Raw genomic sequence first — 27637 nt, 5'->3', positions numbered from 1 at the left:
GAGTTCTCCAGATGTTTCCAGCCCAAATGTAGTATAGTATGCTTTGACTTTTTTTTCCTTTCCCCTTTTGTCTAAATAGGAAAGAAATTAATATTTAAATATTTTAACTCTAGAAATGGTGATATGCCAACTACCAGTAGGCAGCTTCACAGTAGCTAACTCAATCCAACTGAGTGAGTTCGATATCTATGTTCATAATGGGGATGATGAATAAAATATACCTTTTTTTAAAGGAGCCTTTAAAATATTTAATAGCAAAGTGAGATGCTGGGATAATTTTAACAAAGCTGCTTGTAATAATATTCTCTATTTTCAAACAAAAACAAACCATAATTATGAAGCTATTCTTTTATGAAAAGCAAACGAATGTAAGATCCCCCAGGTTCTTAGAATAAGTTCTTTGAATTGGTTAGCGTTCAACAAATCCTTTCATTTAGCAGCTTCATGATTGTTCCATGATCCTCTGATGTCAGTCAATCCATCAAAATAATTTTGAATGGAAGGCATTACGCTATGGATTAATTTAACGGTCTCTGCTGTTTCAACTCTACTGTCCATGAAAGAGAGAAACGATTCAAGATTTCTTCACCGTTTTAACCATCTCAACTTCTACTTTTTTCAGGCGCTACAGTTTCTTATGGGACCACAAAGTTTCAGAGAGAAGGTAGAGGAAGAAATCGGTAGGGGTCAGAGCCAAAGGTGAGTAAAGACACCTTTTCTCTCAGAAATGAAGGCAAATGTCCCAGGATAATGCTACAAGATCCAATCTGGGTTAGTCACATGACCAGAGGTTTAATTTTTCCAAACGTTTGGACTGGTGCTGGAGCCGATCCTCAGGGAATTTCTCTTTACCATAGTTATTGCTATTTCAAAATGTAAGCCTGAGGTCTCAGCTTCCTCCTCCCTCCAACCTGCTGCATGGGAATAGAGACATGCCACAAAGAAAATAGGCATGCCAGAGAGATCAAATTGTAATCAATAGGACAGTAAGATAGAGAAAGGTATCTAATCTGGATTGGTCACCGGGACCAGAGGTTTGGTTTTTCAAACTTCCAAACCATCTTCAGGGAAGTTCTATCTCACCAGAATGTGTTCATTCTCTCTAGCACAAACTAAGGTGCATCTTATACTCCAGGGCGTCTTATACTCCAAAAAATATGGTAATCAGTAGAACGGCTAGCCTCCAGAAGTTGTGTGCATTCTGTTTCTCTTTGAGCTTCTAAATAAGCTTTTATTTTCAATCATAGCTTGCCTGCAGCCCAGGTTTGGCTTTGTTCAAGGATGCTGCAAAAAAATGCATCTTTTCATTCATTGAGTCACTGTCCGCTGGTAACCGGACGTTCCTAAAAAAATGCAAGAACCAAGCCAAGATAGATGACCTGACTTATTTTATGAACAGTGTGATTTCAAAATGATGCCATGGCTGGAGGAACACAAAAAGAAATATGTCCTTTCAGTCACAGTGACTAATAGGCAAAGTCTGGGGACTTTAATTGTTCTATAGCAAAATTAAATGCAAAGTATTTTCTTGAATACAAATACTTATCCATGTGATAAGAGACTAGATTGTAGAATCAGGGAGTGCTATTTTCTTCAGGCCACACCAGAGGCAGGTTGCTCCTGGTTCAGCCGAACCGGTAGTAGCAGTGGTGGGAAGCTTCGCCTACCTGCCTGGGTGTTCTGTACATATGCGCACCATATGAACCTGGTAGTAAAAAAATTAGCAGCCCACCACTGGGCCACACCATGTTTTTCTGGATAATATTGGTTAGAACGGGGAGCTGGATTCTGTCCTAAGGTATCTTTTATTCTTCTGCAGCAAGATTGTTCTGGAGTATCAAATATAATTCAGACCATGGTTAGATGTCCTAATGGAATTGGCATCCACCTCAAATCCCCCCCCCTTTTTTTGCAGTTTTCAACATCCCATTCAATCCTGAATACTGAAAACTGATGGCACAACTTTTAATTCAAAGTGTAAAATACATACAAAGAGAATATCCAAATACCATTATTGTTAAAACTGTTGTGGGTGATAGTTGCACAGCCATCCAGAGGTTTAAACTCTATCTGTTACTTCCATCTACCTACCAAGTCCTTCCTAAGGACCTATAATAAACAGATGTTGCTTTGATGACGTTAAAAATATCATCACAGGGTATAGGCTGTTCTAAATAAAGCTACATTTTGCAATTGACTGGTGTTGATGTTGCCAATGCCGTTGGTGTTCAAGTGATGCTCCAGATGTTTTGGGATTGTATCTCCCCTATGCAGAGATGTAACTCCCTTGAGTTCATCTCAACTTCTAGTGACTACATGGACATATCCGTATAGCCCTTGTGGAAACAGAGCATATCAATTATATTTCCTTCTTCCAGGGGAGCTTTATTTATTTTACCCAGGTTAGCCTACAATTTTGGAAATTCTTGTTGTTCTCTCATGTTGGTATTAATAAGCATTGACTCTACTTAGCTTTTTTGAAGTCCGTTAAGGCCAGTGCTTACCACGACTATTTGTAAATGTTATTTAACAAGGCGTGATTGTTTTTTCCTTACACAATAGTGAAATTTGGGGTTCATTCCCCAAGACTCTTCTGTGTTTTATTCAGCCTTAGTGCATTGAAAATCCCCAGTAAAACCATGCTGTAGGCAAAATTCAGGCAACAATGCTTCTCAGTGTTTGGATATATTTTCCTCCTCTGTCTCTGATTCTGGAAAACAGAGACAGGAAAGTCACACAGAGATATGTGATTATGGTAAATTGTCAGCCAAGCAATGCTTTCCCAGCGAGTATTATTTCTCTGAAAATAACACCATGTTGATGACAGAGCAAAAGGCATCTATGGGAAATAAACAGAACCTCTCTGCTTGTAATGGAAGACAGTATTGCTGCTCCGAATAGCAGGAACACTAAGAATTTAAAGAAGAGCCCTTCTTGGATCCAAGTTATTCAGTAGCCCAGAACCTCACATGCCCGCTAACAACTCAGCTGCAGGCAAGAGAGAGCTTTCTGTAATTACAGCTTTATTTTAAATAAATGGAACTGCCCGACATTGCTTTCCAAAAATTTGAAGAGATACTAATAGCTGTGGAAGGCATCCACAGCTATTCCTAAACGGCCTCCATCCATTCTTTAACTAAAAGGGTTGGTATTAGCTGCCTCCCAGTGAAAAGGCAGATAATGGATCCTAGGATGGGTCAACCCAAGCATTAAGAAATCACAACATCGTGCCTTTGAAGTAAAGAATAATATTTTCCGATCTGGTTGCGGATACAGTTAATAAAGGACTGAGAATGAATTCAATTTCAGCCCATCTTTACTCACTTGGCATGCATGGCATTAATTATTTTGAACTTCAGGAAAAAGGGAACATTGTTTCATTCAGCCAAGTTGATTACATAATGTTTTAGATCTGAGCATGAGGTTTCTGCTAATTTCTGGAGGTGGGGAAATTAGCGGATAATTACCTATTCCATTTTTGAAAAAGGCAGCACATCATTTAAGGGGAGGATTTCTTCATGTAGAGGTGAATATTCCATTAGAAGTCACGATTACAACACAAGGCCTTTCCTAACTATTTTGAACACCTCTCTCTGCCCATCAAGGACTTCCATTGTAAAGGTTCAATTCTGTTCGTTGCAGTGAACACCATTTAAATATGAGCCAGCATTGTGCAGCAGCTGCCAAAAAAGCCTTAACAGAGGGATATTATCAAGATCCCGTGAAGTGCTAATATCACTTTATTATGCCTTGGTAAGGCCATACTTGAAATACTGCATTCAGTTTTGGTCACCACGATGTAAAAAAGATGTGGAGACTCTAGAAAGAGTGCAGGGAAGAGCAACAAAGATGATTAGGCGACTGGGGGCTAAAACATATGAAGAACGGTTGCAGGAACTGGGTATGTCTAGTTTAATGAAAAGAAGGACTAGGGGAGACATGATAGCAGTCTTCCAATATCTCCGGGGTTGCCACAAAGAAGAGGGAGTCAAGCTATTCTCCAAAGCACCTGAAGGCAAGGCAAGAAGCAATGGATGGAAATTAATCAAGGAGAGAAGCAACCTAGAGCTAAGGAGAAATTTCCTGACAGTTAGAACAAATAATCGGAGGAGCAACCTGCCTCCAGAAGTTGTAAAATTTAGTGCAATATAAAAAAATGCAAATATTTTTTCTGCAGACCACCAAAATTTTCTTGTGGACTGCTGCTCTAGAGCTAGGTGACCACAAAGCTCTAGGGGATCCAACCATTCCTTTTTAGACAGCATTGAATTAAAGTTCAGGCACCACCTCTCCTCAGAGAAAACAATTCCAGGATGCTTTGATTCAGATAACTCTGTGATTCTTTCATTATAATAAACTGATTAACTGATTGATTGCAATAATGTGGAAACCAGCTCCCTACCGCTGATTGCAAGATTCTTGTTTATAATTCATCACGAAACAGCCTTCATAGATGTCAAGGGCAGCGACACATGTCAACCCTTTCCATCTCCTTTCTTCCACAACTTAAGTACCTCTGCCTCTCTAATGTTGTGTCACATTTTTAAAACCAGGCTTATTAATTCCGCAGGAGCCTTTCCTTTGGGCATGATTAGGTTCTCCTCTTTTTTCCCTTTTTTCCTCCCCCCTCCCACACCAAAAAAACTTCATGCTACAGAGAAATAAAAATTTCGCGGCAAACAAAGGAGTTGGAGTGCTGATACAGACAAAGATCATGAGTTTGCACAGTAGGGCGCCTTCCAATTAATTGTAATTAATAAGTATATTTTTGGTCAATGATGCATGCCCCCACTGCTTGACTCAAATATGTAAATAGTTGCAAATATGTAGAACACTAGTAAAGGTAAAGATTTCCTCGGTCATGTCTGACTTTACTAGTGCTCATTTCTGTTTCTTGGCCAAGAGAACCAACATTGTCTGGAGATTATTTCAGTGCTTATATGGCCAACATGACATCACCTGGCAGTGCAGAGCTTGCAGTGAAATATGCTTGTAGATCACTAGTAGGTGGAAGCAAAGAGTTAAGAGATTTCATTATGTTTTTGCTTCCATTAATAGCTGTCCAGATGTATACAGCTCAGATATAATATGGCTATATTGGACTGCAAATGTATGATACTGAGAATAGGATGCAGAGAAAAAAAATGTTCTTGTTTTCCTATACAATATCTTGACATAACAAATTCATGAATTTACTTTGACACCTCTAGTTATTATAACTCAGAAAACGTATTTGGGGACTTCTGAGTGCAATTTTAATCCACGGCCCTCCCTAGACAACATTTCATTTGCAAACATTGTCGAATACATATATAAGCTTGCATCACAACATCACAATTCCTTTCAGGCGCAAATGAAGAAGCTGGATTTTAGCACACATTATTTATCTGGTATCAACTTCTCTGTTTAAATGCAAGGAAAGTTGGGTGGAGTTCTGTGATTTATTCTGTGCAAGGACTTGTTGAGCTGGGTTGGGCTCAGACTATTCTGTTTTAAATTCAGGATCCCTCTAAAGAGAAGAATTTTAATGTGTCTTTAGGTGGGTAGAAAGCATTGCGGCTTCTTATTTTAGTGGACAGGATTGACAGATCCCAAGGTTGAAAAAGATGTAATTCTACCATGAAATTTGGGTGGTGCCATCTGAGAAAGATCTGGGGGCAGAAAAATGGCCCCTGATTTGCGAACCCATGATTAGAGCATATTGTATGAGCCAATTGCAGTTATTTCAATTATTAAACAAACATTAATGGGATGGATTTACATTCTATGTTCAGAAAGGTGATTCACATCAGTGAGTCCAGTTGATTGGACAAAATTGACAAAAAATGGGAGGGCGTGAGCAAAAGTCTGTTGAATTACTGAATTGATTTGGAGGCATTCAGTTCCGTTCAACTATGAATCAACTTCAATCCCCCTGTTTACAGTTTTAAACACGGTTTAAACTCACTGGCAATTCAGTAGTGATAAGAAAAGTTCCACTTTGCCACCAATTATTGTGGATAATACTGAGATGCAGACTCTGTACAAAGCATCTGATTGGATAGAAAGTCCAACCTATCAAAGCATTTCCCGTGTTCCTGTTGCAATAATAGGGATAATGGCTCCACCCGCTTTGAGTCTTCAGGTCAATTACTCCATTCTAGGGATTTTTATGTAGTAACATCTCAGGACCTAAGACGGGGAAGGTTGTTTTAGAAGACAATTTAATCAATGCAGCATTAGGGCGTGAAAGAACAAAACGTTCTCTTAAATGTTGACTGTAGTAAGAAGACAAAAATAAACTAAATTTGAATAATTTTTCTATCCTGCAAAGAAAAACATATGTGGAATAATGCAATATATCATTTTCCTGGATGTGAGTTGCCAAATATTGGCATGTATTTACCTTTAGATAAAGTGTAAGTAGAAGGATTTGTGTAAAACATAACCAAATATATTTAACATCAATCCTGAGGGGGGAAAATACCTTAAAATATACAGCTTTAATTATATATTATACTATATCTATGCAAACACATTGAAGAATAGATAATTAGATGTGTATGCAAATGACTGTATGTTTGATTCATATACACCAACATGATGCATAATTGAAGGGAAAATCCCTACTATAGCAAGATTACATGAGATACTGTGTGAGTGATATCATATATAGCAACAAAGCAAAGTATTCTTCTTAACACACATCAAGTTTAACACCACACTGGTTTGGAAAAAGAGACAGCATGGTGGTTGGGGCTGAAGCCAGTTTGTCAGGCACAAAGAATCAGGACTATAATTAGGTTGCAGCACAGAATATATTTTTCAAGCTTATGTGCAAGAATCTAATCAATTAAAATTCAACACTAAATTGGATCTAGATAAGGGTCAACTGAATTCAGGAAGGATTAGACTTGGATCACTTCTAGGAAGTTAATTTAAGCTGATCTCTGCCCACCCCAATTCTGCTGGCTCTTCTCCTACACACTCCTAGCTAACTACACTTCAAATCATATGCTGCAAGTCCCTATGACAGCTACAGGTCTACATGGTTGAAAGTTGGCATGTTAGGCTAATTCCATCAGGGATGTTCATTGAGATAGCAATCCATCTTTGTGTTCAGGCCTCTCTCATTTCAGTTTCAATTCTTTGTGGGTTACTTTCTGTTGATCAGCAAAATATTTTGAATTAGGAAGGCAGGCAACAGTGGCATCTGTTACCTAAGAGTAAGGAACTGGTATTCCAAGATTGCATTTGCAGAAGATATTTCACCAAGGATTGGAAGATCCGTACCATTTTACTACTACCTCCTGCCCACTCCAAGGTTAGGGGGAAATGGAAGAACCCTCTGTGTGTGTGTGTGTGTGTGTGTGTGTGTGTGTGTGTGTGTGTATGTATGTATGTATGTATGTATGTATGTATGTATGTATGTATGTATGTATATATATATATATATATATATATATATATATATATATATATATATATATATAATTACATATATAATAATATTACATATTACACATACATATTACATATTACATTTCATATATAATAATATGTAATGATGGTTAAATAAATAACCATCTATGTCAAACAAGTGGCAACTTCAAATCTCAACCAACAAATGCTCTGTTTTACACATTGGCACACACAAAAAATCAGAACACCAAATACAAACTGGGCGGATGCGACCTCGTGGATGACCTTCACTCTGTCAAGTATCTGGGAATACTGATTTCTAATGATCTAAGTGCCAAAGCTCACTGTAACAGCATTGCCAAAAAGGCATTAAGAGCTGTTAACCTAATCTTGCCAAACTTCTTCTCCGGTAATATTGTATTGCAAACTAGAGCATATAAAAACTTTGCTAGACCTATTCCCGGATACAGCTCATCTGTCTGAAACCCACACTGCATATCAGACATTAATACAATCAAGCGAGTCCAGAGATATTTCACGAGAAGAGTCCTCCACTCATCTGTTCGCAACAGAATACCTTATGCCACCAGGCTTTAAATGTTGGGCTGACAATTTAGAATTATGCTTCCTTTGGTCTGACCTGAGCGTAGTACACAAAATTATCTGCTACAATGTTCTACCTGTCAATGACTACTTCAGCTTCAACCACAACAATACTCAAGCAAACAATAGATACAAACTCAAGGTAAACCGTTCCAAACTTGATTGCAGAAAATATGACTTCAGCAACAGAGTGGTCAATGCCTGGAATGCTCTACCTGACTCCGTTGTCAATTCCTCTAACCCCCACAACTTTAACCTTAGACTGTCTACCATGGACATCATCCCATTCCTAAGAGATCTGTAAGGGGGCGTGCATAAGCGCACCAACCTGCCTACCATCCCTGTCCTACTGTCTCCGTTTATTCGTATCCATTTCCTGTATTCATAATCATGCTTATACTTATATCTGTTATCTTATACATGCTTGGCAAATTAAATAAAATAAAAATAAGAAAAATCTCAGGAAAAAGACTATCTATTGAATCACTCGACCTACTGGTAGTACAGAAAGGTTCAATTTGTCTTCCAGTTGCCTAACACAATCTGAGTGAACTTTATTTCTGTGTTGGCAGTTAAATGTTTTGGAGTTGGATTGCTTTGAGGATTTGTGTATTATAAAATGGTCCTTTTTGGCTTGGAGATGTATTCATTTGAAGATCTGGGATGAAAGCATCATATTCCATTTTAATTGTTTTATATATGCCACAGGTTGGAAGCTTGTGCTTTGTTTATTTATCATATTTATGCTTTGCCTTACGCGTGCTGAATTTTTCAACAATTTGTGGGTCTCTGCTTGTGTGGATGAACATGTCTGTTATTTCTGATACATGTATGATTTCCGATGAAATATATTTTCACTTTTCTGTCACACTGTATAATTTAAGTAAGTTATTTAGTGTTTTTGGCACATTTTTTTCCTCCTGGTTTCATCTTTTCTTGATGTTGTTAAAACAGGGTGGTAGAGGGCTCTCTAAAAGCATTTAGAACCCATGTCACAGCTGTGCCTGGGTTGACAGTATCCCCCCCCCCCTTTATGTGGATACATATGGAAATAGTTGCTTTTCTGCCTTTTATAAACTGTGAGCTTGATCACATTTCTAGTGCTAAGCAATGGACCACAGCAACAGCTTTAAAATGGAGGGCCAACCAAGTGGGAAAATGCCCTTGCCTTTTTAACATGCCTGCCATTTTGAAGTCAGATGCCCCTGGATCGGCCTCTTAAATCTGGAAAGAAGGTTGTTTTGCATACCTTACAGATGTATTTTATCGTCCAGTCTAAGTGTGTGAAATCACAAGCTTTGATCCCAGATGCTATTTTGATTCAATGCTCTGAAAGGATGTTTCAAGGAAAGCTTTGTCAAATTCAAACACCCCTTTGAAAATCTTCACAGCTCTAGAATACACCAAAATTGACTGTATAGGTGTAAACTGAGCGAAGCCTGAATAAAATTTCTTTATGGATTAAGAGAAGATTAAATCCTGACCAGGTTTATTTTAGGGTGTATAGTTAATCTACTTGTATCTCTGGGAAAGCAGAGTAATTTATCTTACAAATTGCAATTTCAGAACATCAGGTAAGTCCATCCTTATTTTATAAACAATTATCTGTGATCGCCCTTTTACTTATTAGATGGATATCCCATCATTAGATGGATATCCCATCAATTCTCCTTCCTCCTATTTTCCATATCAGGAATTCTGTGAGGCAGGTTGGGCACAGAGAGTGACTGGCTCAAAGTTACCTAGCCTAAGGTAAGACTAGAACTCATATTTTACCAGTTTCTAGTTAAAAAACCTTAACTACTCATGAAATTGGCCCTTTCCTTTTAGTAAAATATGAGGATTATCAAGAGAATGAAGAAGTCTTAGCCTCAATGAATTCAGAGATAGAGAAGGTCCTAAAAGTCATGATATTTAGTTGGCAGGTTTTGTCTTACATTTATATTATTTTGTGCCCTTTCAAGGAAATTGTGAAAGTCTCCGTGAGAATTCTGCTACTTGTTTCCCCCAAAATAAGATCTCCCTGGATAATAAGCCCAAATGGGCTTTTGAGCGCATGCGCTAAAATAAGCCCTTTCCCGAAAGTAAGCCTTCCCTGAAAATATTTCAATGCATGCACAGCCAGTCCCCACCATTTCCTGGGGTGCAAACAACACCAGATGAGGAGATGCCAGGGTGGGGGGAAAAGATACATAGCCCATGCACCCCACATGCCCTTACCTAACAGCTACTCCCGCAACCTTAGCCAACACACTCCTTCTGTCACGCTAATGGCCATCGCACAAAGAGCACATTGATTGGGAAGAAATGGGAGGTAATGACAGATTTTACTTTCCTGGGTTCCAAGATCACTGCAGAGGGGGACTGCAGCCAAGAAATTAAGAGACGCTTGCTCCCCGGGAGGAAAGCTATAGGAAATCTAGACAGCATACTAAAAAGCAGAGGCATCACCCTGCCAACAAAAGTGCATATAGTCAAGGCTATGGTTTTTCCAGTTGCAAAGTATGGCTGGGAAAGTTAGACCACAAAAAAGGCTGAGCGCCAAAGAATGGAGGCCTTTGAACTCTGGTGCTGGAGAAGATTCCTCCGAGTCCCTTGGACTGCAAGGAGATCAAACCGGTAAATCCTAGAGGAGATCAACCAGACTGCTCCTTAGAAAGCCAGATCCTGAAGGTGAAACTCAAATACTTTGGCCACCTAATGAGAAGGAAGGACTCCCTGGAGAAGAGCCTAATGCTGGGAAAGATTGAGGGCAAAAGAAGAAGAGGACGACAGAGAATGAGGATGGACTCCAGAGGATGGTAGAGGACAGGAAGGCCTGAAGGAACGTTTTCCATGGGGTCATGATGGGTCGGACATGGCTTCGCAACTAACAACGACACATATCTGAACAACCATTTCAATTTTCTTCCCTTTCACTTCTTGTTCACTTCATATAGCCCCAAAGTTTTGAACAATGAAAGAGACCATCAGGAAAACGGCTTGCATGTTTAGTTTTTATCCCCATCCAAACACTGAGCATCTGAGGCTTTGAATGGAAGTCCGCCATCCTCTGCCAGTGTGTGCATGTAACTAGCTGCACCATGAGAAATAAGGGAAATTTGTATAAGTTGCCAGTAGGAGAAACTTGCTTTGTCCAAAGCCTGGCTCTTTGTATTCTTAAGAAATAATCCTCGTGAAATACAATTGCAAGAATGTTACTGACAATAGCAGAGCATAAATAGCAGAGGAATCAATTAGATTAAGGGGATCTGAGCTTGCACATTTCTCTGTGTAAGAATGAAACTGGGTGCTTGTGTATAAGTTGGCAAGGTTTCTATTTATATGCAAATAGGGAATTGTGTCTCAGGGAACAGCTGGAGTTTTGGAGAAAGTCATTACCAACAGGTATATTTTTTTCTCTCTTTAAATCAAAGCTCTTCTTTAAATTATGTCTCACTAGTCTTCTACAAGCATTGGGATAATGAATCTCTCTTGCATTTTAAGAATACATGGGCGCGTGCATGCACACGGATGAAAAAACAGAGGAACACAAATGAACAGAGACAACAATATTTTAGACATTCATGGAGCTTCTGTAGAAACACATTGGTGGGATACTACATTCTGGAAGGAAAGAGAAATTCATTCTAAGGGTTTACTTGGATCTGGTATCTTTATATTAGAATAGAATAACAGAGTTGGAAGCACCTTAGAGGTCTTCTAGTCCAACCCCCTGCTTAGGCAGAAAAGCCTACACCACTTCAGACACATGGCTATCCAACATCTTCTTAAAAACTTCCAGTGTTGGAGCATTCACAACTTCTGGAGGCAAATTGTTCCACTGATTAATTGTTCTAACTGTCAGGGAATTTCTCCTTAGTTCTTAGATGCTTCTCTCCTTGATTAGTTTCCACCCATTGCTTTTTGTTCTACCCTCAGGTGCTTTGGAGAATAGTTTGACTCCCTCTTCTTTGTGACAACCCCTGAGATATCAGAACACTGCTATCATGTCTCCCCTGGTCCTTCTTTTCATTAAACTAGACACACCCAGTTCCTGCAACCGTTCTTCATATGTTTTAGCCTCCAGTCCCCCAATCCTCTTTGTTGCTCTTCTCTGCACTCTTTCTAGAGTCTCCACATCTTTTTTTACATCATGGTGACCAAAACTGAATGCAGTATTCCAAGTGTGGCCTTACCAAGGCATTATAAATTGGTATTAACACTTCACGTGATCTTGATTCTATCCCTCTGTTTATGCTGCCTAGAACTATATACTACGATTAATTGTATACATCTATATGCAGATATGGGTTTGTTTGTATTCAACCATATATGCTGTGTGTGTGTGTGTGTGTGTGTAAATCCTACAATTATGATGTTAATTGGCAATTTTCCAGCAGTGTAAATCGAAGGACTATTGCATTTAAAAAAAAATCAGTTCAATGAAGTAACATGCTGTGTAAATACATATTACCATTCCAGGCCTGTTTCAAAAGAACATAATTTTTTTTCAGATGAAATGGCATTATTTCTTTACTTCAGCATATTTTTTTTGCAGACAGTCACATGTGCAGATACAGGGATGGATAGACAGATATTTGGAGAGCTGATTGCCAGAGGCGTCTGAAATGGGTCCGCTTTGTGAGAACTCCTGAGAGATCCACAAGTGCAGCCCCACTCAAAGAAAGGTTAGGCTACCATGGCGAGGGAAACACGGGCTCACCAGCGTTTGAATGACCTACTCAGGGAACAACAGCAGTAGAGAGGAAATTGGCATTTTATCAACAGAGTGAAGTACAATATAAATGGACCTTGGAAATTCTCCACCGAATATGCGAAGAGAGAATTTAGTAAAGCAAGGAGATTCTCTCTCCAAGATTTTCACACGGTTAGAACAGAAACAATGTTTGTGAGGAAAACCCCATGGGAAGAGTTTCGTACCTCCCTCCCAAAATTAAATGGAAGGCTGAGGAGGGAAAATGGGACTTCCCCACAAACTCCTTAGCCACCGTATCTTCCCCTGAAGAAATACAAGAGAACTATCTGCCATTGGGTGGGTGGGAGGGAGGGATTGTCAGGTGGGAAAGCCCCTGGATGCACAATTGCTGCATTTTACATTTAAAATGTTGGCCACAATGTTGATGATAGTTAATATGAAGGTTTGATGATTCTTAGGAGACAGGGGTATTGGTACCTTTGCCCTTGCCTTCAAGTTTTGTTTTGTTTTTTGCTCTTCACCTGTCATGGAATACCATCAAGTTCTGTTTTTTTTAATGTTTTATTTATTTTATTTATAATACTTTTCATCTCCGTCAGACTATGTGTGAACTGGGTACAATTATTTGAGAATTCATAGGTACTTCCCTCCAGAGTAACATTTTCTCTTCTTATATCTCCTCCTTCCTAACTTCTGTTTCTGTTCTCTAGCCATTGATAAAATAAATCCCATGCAGTGGTGGGTTCTGGATCCCGGTGCAACTGGTACGGTGCAAAGGGGCCAGGCGGCCACCACAAGCACATGCACATTCCTACCGCCTGCGATGCTCCAGCTGCTTGGCGGAGTGTTGTGCAGGCGCTGTACACTCCCCGTACAAATGCTCCGATCGGCTCAAATAGTAGTAAGAAGTGTGGGCGGGCGGGCGGGCCCTCCGGAGCACCGTACCGGAACGGTACCTGATGCTCCAAGCAAGCATCGGTACGTACATACCGGGGCGTACTGGTCGTATCTCACCACTGATCCCATGTCAAAAAATATTCAGTTACTTCTCTATCCTTGATAATAAGCGTTAATCTATGCATTTCTGCAAATTCCATTATTTTCTAAATCACCCTCTCATTTAACAGGATCTCCTCACTCTTCTATTGTTGCGCAAATACAATCCTAGCCACAGTCAGTATGTGTAGAATCAAATATATAGTATTTTTGTCGTATTTTTCTGGTAGGATGCCCAATAGAAATGTCTCTGGTCTCAGTTCAGTATGCTTCTTTGTCATTTTTTCCAACCAGATATGTATTTTTGACCAGTATTTTTTAGTTTGGGGACATATCCACCATATATGATAATACGAACCCATGTTTGGTTACATTTCCAACATTTGGCTGATCTATCTTTGTACATTCTAGCCAACCTTGCCAGTGCAAAGTGCCATCTATAAAACATTTTGTATAAGTTTTCCTTATATGCAGTCAACATCAAGTTCTTTCAAAAACCTAGATTCCCACAGAACATAGTTTGAAAAACCCTGCTCTTCTACATGACCTGGAGTGGACTGTGAGGTCTTCTACTGACATTCTGAGTACTTATTAGCATGGGTCCACAATTAAACAATCTAAACTTGCAAAAAAGAGAGGTCATCCAAGTGGTATGTGAAAATGGATAGGGGAACCCTTGCTTCCAAATGAAATTGATTGATTGATGAAGTGCAATCAAGTCAACTCTTGGTGACCACAAAGATTTCCTCCCTAATGATCTGTCTCTAACCTGGTCCTTCAGCTCTTCCAATGGTGCCCCCATCTCCATTGAAATGGAGTCTATCTATACTGATGGTGGTTGTCCTCCTCTTCTCTTTCCTTCCTAGCATCACAGCCTTGTCTAAAGAACTAGATCTTCACATAACATATCCAAAGGAGGATTATTTGAACCTGGACATTTGTGCCTCAAATGCGAACTCTGGACTGATGTATTTGATGCTAAAAAAAAAGGAGGTGGGTGTTTGAATAGGTTCATACAGGGAACATTTCACCCCTCCCTCACCAAGCCATGTTTTTGTTCTGACCTAGGCTTCCCAAGAGCATGAAGCAAACTCCTTGTCCCAACAAAAAAACCTTTTATTAATTTACTGTGAATTCTGCTCATTCACATCCAACAAAATCTTTCAAGGGAGGATTTAGAGTTACAGACCTTATCTGGCTTGGAGAGCTGCCAGGCCAATATCTGCAAAACTGGCAAGGAGTCTTGGAAGTCACAAACCAATTAAGGAAACTAATTGTCTCCTTCAAACTCCCCTTTCACTCCTCTTTTATTTCCTCTGGGAGGGGCCATTCATCATCTACCTGTGGCCTTACTCTCAAGTCAACCTGTGTTCTTTAGCTGTTCCCTTCATCTGGCAACTCTGCACATGCACACACTGGGAACAGGCTCCAACTGTTCATCTGCCTCACTGATGTCTGACTCTGAAGGCAGCTGATAACTGGCACATGGCTCTGGCCCCTTCTCTGCCTCCGACACAGAGCCCTCATCAGATCCTTCCCCAGACTCCAGGACTGGCCCATGTTCCTCCCCAACCTACTCACTGTCCGAATCTGGTGCCAGCTCTGCTGGCGAGCCACAACAGTTTTTAAGGCTATCACTCTTACGTCATACTTGATGCCGCAAATGAGACACATCTCTCTGCCCTGTGAGTCAGTTAAAGTCAATTCCCTATTACCTTTTCTAAATAGGAGATAGCTGGCACTCCAAATCACTGCATAATAACTGGCCCTGTTAGGCATTTCTAGAAAAAAACCTCAAGACTTCAGAAAACATTTAATTTCATATCTTTTATCTTTATTAGTCCCCCAGTTTAAAGCCAGACTGATCTAAAAGTCCACTTAGTCACCATGAATAATGAATGGATAATCAAGATGGAAGGAAGATGTTTGCAAATTAGCATCCATTCAGTCCATCTATCTGTGGCTTTGTATAACTGGTGCAATGCAAACGGAGGTGATTTATACTGTAAGAGTGCGGAGGGGTGGGGGGGAGCTATTTTTTTAAAAAAGAATTGAAAGAAAGTAGAGTAGGCGGATTGGAAATTAATAGTATGAAGCTGTCGGAAGGCATTTTAATCAAAATGGAAGCTAGGCAAATCTAAACACGTCCTGATGGCAACAGAGTCTGCCTTGTGAATTTCAGTCACACGGGCTTCAACTTTCAAATGATACAAACAATTCAAAGGCTTTCTTGTTAGTTTTCTTTGTGAAGTTAGTCAATGTGAAATTGGTTTTGATGCCTGGGAAAGTTGCAAAAAAATAAAAAAAATAAAATGTAAAGCTTTAAGTTTAAGGTAGCCAGATACTCATTATACTGCAGCTGTGCATAAGAATATCTTGATAGTTCCTGCTTAGTTACAAATCAAGCAAAGAAACAGAAAAACCATTTCAGAAAATATGAGAGGCTGGGCAAATAATGCTCAACTCTTCTTTAGTTAGTTAGTTTATCTCAGATCTTCACAATTTCAACTGCTGTTACTGCTTTGCTTCTCTGTCTAAGTATTAAGAAGACAAAATATCCTGGTTCGTTAGTTGATTTGTGTTAACATCCCAACACAGGTTGATTCCTAAAACAATTCTAGTAACTTGCAGGGAATATTTTTCGGCAAAGGCAAGAAACGGGAGCAGTACAGGACAACTTTTTAAAAGCAAGTAAATTAAAGTTTTAAAGGATTTCCATTGCAAATCCTATTGGGCATTCCAATGAACTTCAGAACAATTCAATGTCATAAAAATGAAACGTGTTTGCACTTGTCTTTTGTCTGTTCTGGAACCAAAAAAAAGAAAGAAAGATGTTCTTTCTGCACTGAAAGTTTAGTAAAAATGCCGGCAGTTGTGTTTTAAAAGATGTATAAATTGGGATAATTTTTATTTTATAAAGCTGTAGCAGAAAATCCATGTTTTGCAGGATGAAAATACAGATAGAATTACGTTTAGGGGCAATTAGAAGAGGGTTGAAGTCAGACAAACACAGCAGGTTTTGTAAAATTCTTTAAACCCAAAACGTTAGAAACCATGGTGTTGTCTTTTTTTTTTTTTTTTTTTCAAAAAAGTTTTATTGGTTTTTTTAAAAACATTTATGTGGAAAAGGGGTAGGTGGAATTACAAATTTTGGCAGTTGCCAATGCGGCAGACGCCCCCTCCCTCCAAACTCCTAGGTTACATCAAAATATCAAATCTTAATACATAATCATAAAAAGTCAGCATCTTAATTCTAGAAAGAGTAATTTTCAATCAATTTGTATAATTATAATATATAGTCTAGTTATAAATTCATTTTTACTTTCGGTCTGTTTGTAACATTGTGATTTTCTTATTCATTTTTGTGATCTGAGCTTTCTTGGTGTTGCCCCTTCACCCCCCGTTGGCAGAGCTCCGGCCCCTCCCGTGTCCTGCGTGACCGTTGTGGTATCTTCTGTTTTTTCTAGGTTGGCTTTATTTTTTTCCATAAAGGCCTGTGCCTCTATGGGTGTATTAATTCTGATTCTTGTCTCCTCCCAGAATATCAGCATACCTTCAGGCATCAACCATCTAAACCACCCCATGGTGTTGTCTTTGAGGAGTTGTGAGGGCCAGGAAGAAATAATGAAAAAAGACAGAATTGTTGACAATTCAGAAAATATAGAAAAAGTTGGGAGATTAGATATTTTCCCACTAATATGAACACACTGTATTTTTCTTTAATAGAATGGAATGGAACAGAATAGAATTCTTTATTGACCAAGTGTCATTGGACACACAAGGCATTTATCTTTGGTGCATATGCTCTCAGTGTACATAAAGAAAAATAATATACATTCATCAAGAATCATAAGATACAACACTTAGTGATAGTCGTAGGTTACTAATAAGCAATCAAATAATGCTAGGAAACAAATGAAACAATATAAATTGTAAAGATACAAGCTACATGGCTATAGTCATAAGTGGGAAGAGATAGGTACTAGGAAGGAAGAGAAGAAGAATAGTAATACAGTCTTAGTAGATAATATGACAGTATTGTGGGAATTAGTTATTTAGCAGAGTGATGGCATACGGGGAAAAACTCTTCTTGTGTCCAGTTGTTCTGGTGTGCAGTGCTCTATACTGTCGTTTTAAGGGTAGAAGTTGAAGCAATTTATGTCCAGGATGAGAGTGGTCTGTAAATATTTTCACAGCCCTCTTTTTGACTCTTGCAGTATACAGGTCCTCAGTGGAAGGCAGGTTGGTGGCAATTGCTTTTCCTGCAGATCTGCAGAAAAAATATTTTTTCATCCGTATTCTTTCTTGTAATCATTTTCCCTAGTGAATAAGGACAATCTGCCAGCTCTCTCTGAATCCATAATATTTAAGACGCTTCAATTTGAACACCTAACATTGCAAGTCTAAGAGTTTCATCCATCCAAAAAGGATGAGGAGTCCTTTCGGTGTCTCTCACCTATATCTCAGTGCCAGATAAAATGCAAATTGTACAGGATGGCAGATGGGTCAGGCAAGGCAAAAGGCCAAATCAATATGGCCTTCCAATTTAGATGATTTCTTAATGAATCTGGGCATCAGCATCTGGAAGGCGCCGCAAGGACGTCCCATGTGTCAGACACAATTACATTATGTAATTTGTGCCAGCTGGGTCATAACATACATTCCAAACAATATATAATTTATATCATTTGTGTAACAACATAATGATGCATTTGACCTCACTTGCCAACCCTCCACCCACACTGATGGATCCAGAAGACTAGGCTCATAAACAGTTGACAAAACAAAACAAACTGTATCTGTTTAAGTACTTAAACGTCACATAAATATTACCCTGGAGGAAATTACAGAGGGATTCTTTGGCACTGCATAGATTTATCTTTCATCAGATATTTAAAATCACAGAGCGTTTACCAAAAGGAGTTGTGGGTGCTTCATCACTGGAGATTTTAAGAAGAGAATGGACAACCACTTGTCTGAAATGGTATTGGGTCTCCTACTCAGAGTTGGACTAGAAGACCTCCAAAGTCCCTTCCAACTCCATTATTCTGAGTTTTCAAACTAAGTAATGAGTACCTTGGTTCATATAATTAGATTCTCAGTTATCCAGGTCATGGTTGTCCCAAAGGTGCTTTTTCTGGAGGAATCTGGACTTTCGCTTCGCATTCCAAGAAGCTTCTTCAGCTCTGATAGGATAGTGGGGAATGGAAGGATTTATATTAGCTGTCTGCAAGGAATATAAATCCTTCCATTCCCCACTATCCTGTCAGAGCTGAAGAAGATTCTTGGATAAGAAGTGAGATGTCTTCAAGGAAAAAAACAAAACAAGAAAGTCCAGTTGCCTCCAGAAAAAAGCACCTTTGGGTCATTTAATTAGATGTTTTCTAGAAAATTACTACCTGTAGTAGTTCCTATTTAGAGCCTTTCCTCATTTCTTTATATGATCACTCATCTAAGCTATATCTCTGAATTTATTTATTTTGTTCAAAATCTACAGCATCATTGAGACTTTCAGAAAGTACAAAAATTGATGAATTTCTAAATTCTGATTCGTGCAGTACATGGGGAGTGCAGATTAAATGAATTCATATTTGGAATTTACAAAAAAGAATTTTAAAAAACCAGTTACCTGAATTATATTTCTCATGCCCTTGAACATTTAATGCCAAATTAAGCTATATGTAAACAGTTCATTTGTTTTTGGAAGGTATTTTCAAATGCCTTCAGGCTATTTAGATAAAAGAAATAGTAGCAGGTGTTGAAATTTAAAATTTTGTGCCTCTCAATCAGTTCCAGCACTGGCTTTGTCCATTCTACCACCATTTTTCTAAACATCACATCTAATGTAAATAAGGGCTGATTTTATGTTTTTATGCAAGTTTATTTGATTTTAAAACCCAAACATCTTTTCTTCCCTTGTGAAAGAAATTGCTGCATAGTCTGAATTTTTCTTTCAGGACAAAACATTTTTCTCTTATTGGCATAAAGTGCAACAATCAATTAAAAACACACACTCACCTTTCCCTTTTAACTCATATAGACACATTTAGACAACATTCCCTTCGGCACAAACAAATTTAAGGTAAAATATGTTGTTCATTGGCACAAAAACTCTTTGTATGAGATAAGAATGGTAGCATGCATTTTCAAATGAAACTGACTTTCTTCTTGGCCAACAGTCATTTTTACTGCATATTTGTCAGCCTGTTTCTGATTATGGCAGCTAAGAAGGTTTTCTTCCATTTGGTTTCATATGTGGGGAGTCTCAATCCCACGTTGTGCTCTTAAAACATTTCCAGATCAATCCATCAAAGTTTGATAACAAAGATACTGCAAAGTTGCCCCAATTTTTCTTCATGTCAGCTCAAAATGTCCAGTTCGTGGCTAGAAAAACCTGCCTTTTCTGGTTTCCCCAAACCATAATTTAGACTGCTAGTGTGAATGTAAGATAGCAATGGGAAAGTTGAGGTTGAGTGGTCTATCCTTCCTTCATCCCAGTCTCGAACAATCTCTTATGTTCTTCATTTCTTGGAATGTAACTGTACTTCAACATAATATTATAGATAGAAACTATACGAGTAACACAAAACTTCTAGTCTTTTGTTCTTCTTTTCACAGACATCCCCCAATACCAAATTTCCAGGAAATCCTAATGAATTTGACCTTTCAGTTCAATCTTTAGAATATTGATTGTTGATATTGAGCTCTTTGTCTTAATGTCTGGACTGCATTTTGGCTGTGTTTTGGCGTTCTTCCTTTTCTCCCTGTTCTCTGTTGGCCCTGGATTATTTAATTATGATTCATGCTTTGGATTCTGGCCACTGAGTCCCGAGTCCAGAGCAAAAAAAGAGGATAATCTTGTCCTCTGAAACAATAGATCAATTACCGTGTATTTGCCAGCTCCGCAGTGTAATGGAAACCATCATTGATGGAATAACTAGGCAAGACTTTACAACAAAGATCCCTGAAGTTTGTGCTTCAGAATCACATTTGACTCTTGGACAGGACCATGGTCCATTCGCAAATTAACTGCTATAAAAAGAAAGAGTTAGCTAGGAGCACTGATTTATCGGAGTAAGATAAGGCACAATTGTTTATCCTGGCTTATCTTTGCCCTTCTTCCTAGGCAATGGGGTCATTGCCAAGCATAACTCTGGATTGTAAGTTTTTATTTTGTTAACAAATCTTCTGGATTCCTTTGGCATCCAGAGACAATAGTAATGCATAATGGAAATAATGACACGTAGAAGTAAACATTAAGTAGGGGCAGGGATCCTGATAAATGCCAAAGGGACTTTTTCCTGAGACATCAACACTCCAGCTGGAGACCTCGGTTATAGAGAAACACCACAACAGCACTTCAAAAATGGTAAATTTTGGGTCAGAAACACTACCAGACTTAAAGTGGAAGATATTTTCCTGAGCATCACATATAGTCATATCTACGTCCTCCTTCTTTGATTGCCCTTGAAGAGAAAGGAAGAGAGAAAGAGGAGGAGGAGGAAGGGTGGGAGGAGGAGGAGAGAGAGACAAGGAGGGAGGAGGAGGAGACAGAGAGAGAGAGAGAGAGAGAAGGAGGAGGAGGAGAGAGAGAGAAGGAGGGAGAAAGGGAGGGAAGAGGGGAAAGAGAGATAATGAGAGAGGAGACAGGGAGAGAGAGGGAAGAAGGAGGAGAGAGAGAGAGAAAAGGAGGGAGAGAGGGAGGGAAGATGGGAGAGAGAGATAATGAGGGAGGGAGGAGGAGACAAACAGAGAGAGAGAGGGAGAGAGATAGAAGCATAAGTAATGAGCCAATCAGGCGGAGGATAGAAACTTATCTAAGTTTAAAAAGTAAAATATAATATTGACTGATGCTGGAGGGCAAGGCTTCCCAAGATGGGGAGAACCAGCCTACACCTGATGATCAGAGTAACACCACCACTGGTTTAAACCCACTAATCTGCATGCTGCTGATAGCAATTTTCTCTTCCTTTTGTCTTAATTGTGACTGCCTCGAGATGCAAAGTAGAAAGAGAAAATCTTTCAGAGACTAGTAGACAAATCACAGGGCTCCCCAAAAGCTGCCAGCTTTTATCTGCAGAAAGGGAAAGGCTTCCATCATGACTGCATCTGGTTCCTTTTCCACCAACTTGAGAACAGTCACTGCTCTTAGAAGTGGAAAGATCTTGAAAATGGTACACAAACATCCTCTCTTGGTAAAGCATCAGTTATGACCAGCTCGGGTTAAGTAAAGTCACCAGTCAAAATTTCATTGGCATTTGCCAAAACGGCTATGCGAAAGAGCTAGCTGTATGCTTTCATGTCATAACAACAGCCAAATAATTCACAAAAGAACCAGATCACTGTCTTGTAAGATGTTCTTTCCTCTTATTTCCACCTTTGAGTTGATAAAGAAGGATGTCTCTTACAACTGGGCTGCGAGCACCAACTGGGCTGCCCTCCACTCGCAGGTTGTGGTTCCCTGATTTAGGCCTTCTCTGGCCAAAAGGGTATGGTTATATTAAACATATTTAAAATCTTCTTTACTTGGGTTTGCAGATGAATCTCACAGAGGCATCATTTGGAAGGCAAAAAGATTTATCAGTAAAATAATTACATATTTGGCTTTTAATCTGATTACTCTATTTACTCTATTTAATATGTGTGCAGTTTAGTGTCGATTATGATTGGAACTGCATACTAAATACAGCAAATAAGTACCAAGTTTTTTGAAGCAGAAACCGAGAGAAGAGATAGATAGATTGTGGGGGAAGCAAATCATCCAACATCCTCTACCCAAGTATTTCCGTGCTCCCAAAGTTCTTCAGGCTCCTCCATGGCTACAATTAACATGTCTTCTGTTCTACTTGATAAAAGTGCCATGCTTTCTATCCTAGAAGACCGAGATCAGGGGTGTCAAACTCAAGCCCTGAGGGCTGGATCCGGCCCACGGGGTGCTTAGATCTGGCCCTGAGGGCAGCCCTGGAAACAATGAAGGTCTAGCCTGCAGTGCCTCTAACATCTAAAATGGAGCTCACAAGGTCTGGCAGGGGGTCGTCACAGCAAAAACGGAGTTGGGAGCCCATTTTTGCTGGCAGAGTGCTTGGGCCACCACAGGCACCTCCGACATGAGTGATGTTGATCTGGCCACATCCACCCTGGTCACACCCACCCAGGCCCCCCAATGTCAAACACAACCCTGATGCTGCCTTCAATGAAATCAAGTTTGACCTCCCCCCCTGACCTAGAAGAATAGCACTAGCGATAGCTATTAGATACCATTTCATAGTGCTTTACCGCACTCTTTAAGCAGTACACAGAGACAGCATATTGCCCCCCAAAATCTGGGCTCTCAACCTTGGAAGGTTGGAAGGCTAAGTCAGCCTTGAGCTGGTCAGGATCGAACTCCTGGCTGTGGGCAGAGAGTTAGCCTGGATTCCTGCATTCTAACTACTACAGCACCACGGTTCTTGGTAACCTTGATTTACAGTAGGGTTTTGGGAGAGGAGATCAAGTGTCCCTGCCACGCATCACACAGGCACACTGCCAGTCTTGACGAGCTGATTATAGGTAAGGGAAAAGGATCTCTCTACAGCGAGATGAAAAATTAGAGTGAAATTACAACAAGAGATCTGTTAACTGAGAACTACAGGTAGTTATGACCTCAACTGAGCCCACAATTTATGTTGCTGTGAGAAATGTGTTACACGGGTTTTGCCTCATTCTACGAGTTTTCTTGCCACATTTGCTAAGTGAATCACTGCACTTGTTAAATTAGTAATACGGATATTAAGTGAAACTGGCTTCCCCATTGACTTTGCTTCTCAGAAGGTTGCAAAAGGAGATCACATGATCGGGGTGGGTTACTGCTGGCATCACTGCCGATTCGGCACAAAAAAAAAAAATTGGGCGCCGTGCGCGTGAGTATTTGCACCTAAAAAGGTCTGTGCATGCGCACAACATTAGAAAAGGGGAAAAAATAAATTTTTGCCATGAAGATTGTTCTGCGCATGTGCAGAATCAAAAATGAAGATGGCGGTGCCAAAGATAGAACTGGTTCAGGGGCGTGGCAGCCCAAGTTTCTACCTACTTGGCTGAACCAGTCTGAACTGGTAGGAACCCCCCTCTGCACGTGACCCGGGGACACTGCAGTTGTCAAGCAGTTGAATGTAAATCACGTGACTATGGAGATGCTGCAAGGTCATAAATGTGAAAAATGGTTCATAAATCACTCTTTTTCAGTCACTAAATGAGTTGTTGTAAGTTGAGGACTACGTGTATTCCAATATATAAACTTTGGATGACATCCTATATCCAGGTTTATACGGCATGTTATTTCTTCTTGCTTGTTATTGTTGTTAGTCACTATTGCACCACCATTCCAGTAAAGTGAGTTTTTTCCACTGGATTTTATTCAATGGCATAATGTTAGAAACATGTGCAGTTTTAAAAGTCCCCCCTTGCATTACCAAGCAATGAGGTTGAAAATAAAGTAGATAAAGGTTACATATTGGAATGCTCGGATTACTTAAGAATTCATTCTTCTGTCTCCTTTCCTAGAATAGCCCTGGAAAGAATATTAGGTAATTGAAGCCAGTTATAGGTTTATCTCATGTATTTTTTTAAAAATGTACTTTAGGAGTACTGGATAAACAGAGTTGATATATGTTTCATTCCTGCTAAAAATTTGAAGCAGATAAAAATTAAGGCTTTGCAAAAAGTTAAATAAGCCTCTTTAAGATTGAAAAAAGGACTTAAAAGAGATTTAAAATATACAACATGTGTAATTATTTGAATTTTTCACCAAATGAGTGTGTGTGTGTGCCATTTAAAGAAGCAAACAAACGTTATTTCTCTTTGTCATACACTCTTGGATAATGATGGTGAGATGGTGAAATTGCTTCATCTCATGCAGAGCAAATCTAGACAGCATCCTAAAAAGCAGAGATATCACCCTGCCAATAAAAGTGCGTATAGTCAAGGCTATGGTTTTCCCAGTTGCAATGTATGGCTGTGAAAGTTGGACCATAAGAAAGGCTGGGAGCCAAAGAATTGACTCTTGTCAAAATGCAATATGGGAGGGAAAGGATAGCTACCATTGAGTTAACGTCTTAACTTCCATGTTTTGTCCCGAAAGCTTATGATTGCTTTCTCTTCTGTGGTGTCAACCCAGGTCCCCAAAAAGTTTTTCTTTTGGTGGATGTTGAAATGAAAGTTATATGGGCAGCTCAAAGAGAAGGAGGAGGGCAGAAACCTAAAGAATTTTGGGAAATGGTTCTTTTCCTAATAATACTCTCTACCTGCATCAAAGCTTTTGGACATGTTATATTCATAACCCTTGAACTGCAAGGTGATCAAACTGGTCAGTCGTAGAGGAGATCAACCCTGACTGTTCTTTAGAAGGCCAGATCCTGAAGATGAAACTCAAAGACTTTGGCCACCTAATGAGAAGGAAGGACTCACTGGAGAAGAGCCTCATGCTGGGAAAGATGGAGGGCAAAAGAAGAAAGGGACGACAGACAATGAGGTGGATGGATGGAGTCACTGAAGCAGTCGGCATGAGCTTAAATGGACTCCAGGGGATGGTAGAGGGACAGGAAGGCCTGGAGGAATATTGTCCATGGGATCACAGATATAACTTCACAAAAAACAATATGAAGAAGAGCAAGGGGAATGAGACACATAGGCCCCTATAGCTATTTTTATCTTAGATATGCATAAAGTACAGTTTGCAAATTGAGTCTGATTCCAGGAGATTTCATGGACATGGATAAGAATGTTATCTTGGCAACACTTCATCAGTTATTTGACATCACCTTGTTTGATGTGGTCTATAACTCTGATACTGAATATGGTTTTGATCACTATGATGTAAAGAGAAAGAGTGCAGAGAAGAGCAACAAAGATGATTAGGAGAGCAGAGGCTAAAAGATAGAAAGGGTTGCTGGAATTTAGTATGTCTAGTTTAATAAAAAAGATGGATTAGGGGTGACCTGAGAGCAGTCTTCCAACATATAAGAGGCTGTGACAAAGAAGAGGGGGATCAATTTATTCTCCAAAACCACCTGAAGGCAGGACAAGAAGAAATGGATGGAAATGAATTAAGGAAAGAAGCGACCTAGAACTAAGGAGAAATTTCCTCATGGAACAATTCACCAGTGGAACCACCTGCCTCCAGAAGTTGTGGGCGCTCCCACACTGGAGGTTTTTAAGAAGAGATTGGATAGCCATTTGTCTGGAATGGTATAGAGTTTCCTGTCTGAGCAAGAGGTCGTACTAGAAGACCTCCAAGGTCCCTTCTAACTCTGTTTTTCTATCATTCTGATATTTTGTGGATAGCTGATATCCAAGAACAAAGCATCCCTGATCCTATTTAGCTTCCCCAACAAAGTTGGTCAAATATTAATCCAAGCAGTAAATTTCTTTTTATAGCTAAATCAATATGTTCTTTGATTTCCATTCTGATCTCAGTTTGATCCATGGTAATATTCCTATGACATTTTCATTATCATTACACAGCTGGGGGATTTTCTTTCCTACCTGCCCAGCTGTTACTGCAGCATTTCACCCCCAAATAATGTTCTTTTGAGGTTGAATATTGATGTGGCTCCCATGGAGCTCGATCCATCCATGAATGTTTCCAACTCATTCTCCAAAGGAAGCACACCACACTACAGATGGCCCAAATAGTTTTCAATAGGATTTTTGAACCTCTGTCTGCGCTGAAGATAACACAACAATTGGAACTGGAAGAAAAGCTCTAAATAACCACACTGGGATTATCCAATATTTCTGAAGCTTGATCCATGCAGGTGTTAAGGCAACTGTTAAGACTTCAACTAGTTTTTAAACACTTTTGATTCCTGTTGGATGAAGCAATGTTGGAGGAGGACAAAGACAACTGCTGTTTTCACTTCAAAAAGCTATACATGTCACTCATCAAGGCAGGTTGAGTTTTCTTGAACTGCTTGAGCGTTGTGGACTGTGGAGAGCCTAGTTTGGACCACTACAAAGCATTCAGCACTTGCATGTTGCCTACGAATCTCTGCAGAGAGCTTTAAACAGCATTCACAAACAGCGGATTTGATTGCGATCAAAAGAGACACATATTATGGTGGTCGGGATATTGTTCTTAATATCTTTGCTCTAGTAGAAATGATAAAGGAATCCCATCCAATTTTATCTCCCCACCACCACCAGACACTGCTTTTAAGACTGTGTCCCCTGGCATATTTCACAGGTTCGGTGTTTGATTCTCTACCCTGATCTACCTAAATTACTAAATCACAGAGACATCACCCTGCCAACAAAAGTGTGTATAGTCAAGGCTATGATTTTCCCAGTTGCAATGTATGGCTGTGAATGTTGGACCATAATAAAGTCTGAGCGCCAAAGGATGGAGGCCTTTGAACTATGGTGCTGTAGTAGGCGTGAGCTTAAATGGACTCCAGAGGATGGTAGAGGACAGGAAGGCCTGGAGGAATGTTGTCCATGGGGTCACAATGGGTAGGACTAACAACAACAATAACAACGACCTCAATTAAGCTGTGACCTACATGCTTTTTTAATCTGTCGGGTCTATATGTTCCCAAATTCCCAGAATTACTATTATTGGTAATGTTTCTAAAATAAGATTTCCCAACACATGTGGTAGGTACCAAGCTGCAGAAGGGGGAGTTAGAAGATATTATCCTAGTGAGACAATAAATGCCAGGCAGCAAAGATCAGGTTTCCACATTCCAATGATACTGATTTATTGCTAATCATGTAAGATTACAGAATAAAGGAATCTTCTGTTCACAAACAATTAGCCCCTGACTGGATGTAGGTGAGTGCCAGTGGAATTCAAGGGAGTTTGGATTTAGTTCACTTGTGGCTATGTAGGGATTTTAGGCTGATCCTTCTTTTAACTCCAACCCAAGGCTCTGCAACTCCTTCTCTTACATCAGCATATTCAAA

At 39.6% G+C, this 27637-nt stretch overlaps 1 protein-coding gene across 1 annotated transcript in view; it reads left to right on the top strand.

The window, feature by feature from the left end:
• LOC309397428 (uncharacterized protein) overlaps positions 1-27637 on the top strand; it is a 603241-nt gene that overhangs the window by 453955 nt on the left and 121649 nt on the right. The window contains exon 6 of the mRNA XM_081963449.1: positions 623-699. The gene's annotated coding sequence lies outside the window, so the exon portion shown is untranslated. The remainder of the gene's footprint in view (positions 1-622; positions 700-27637) is intronic.

The sequence above is a fragment of the Natrix helvetica genome, assembly GCF_964273705.1.
Source record: "Natrix helvetica genome assembly, chromosome: 10".
Classification (NCBI taxonomy): Eukaryota; Metazoa; Chordata; class Lepidosauria; order Squamata; family Natricidae; genus Natrix; species Natrix helvetica.
This window is presented reverse-complemented; position numbering and strand designations above follow the sequence as displayed.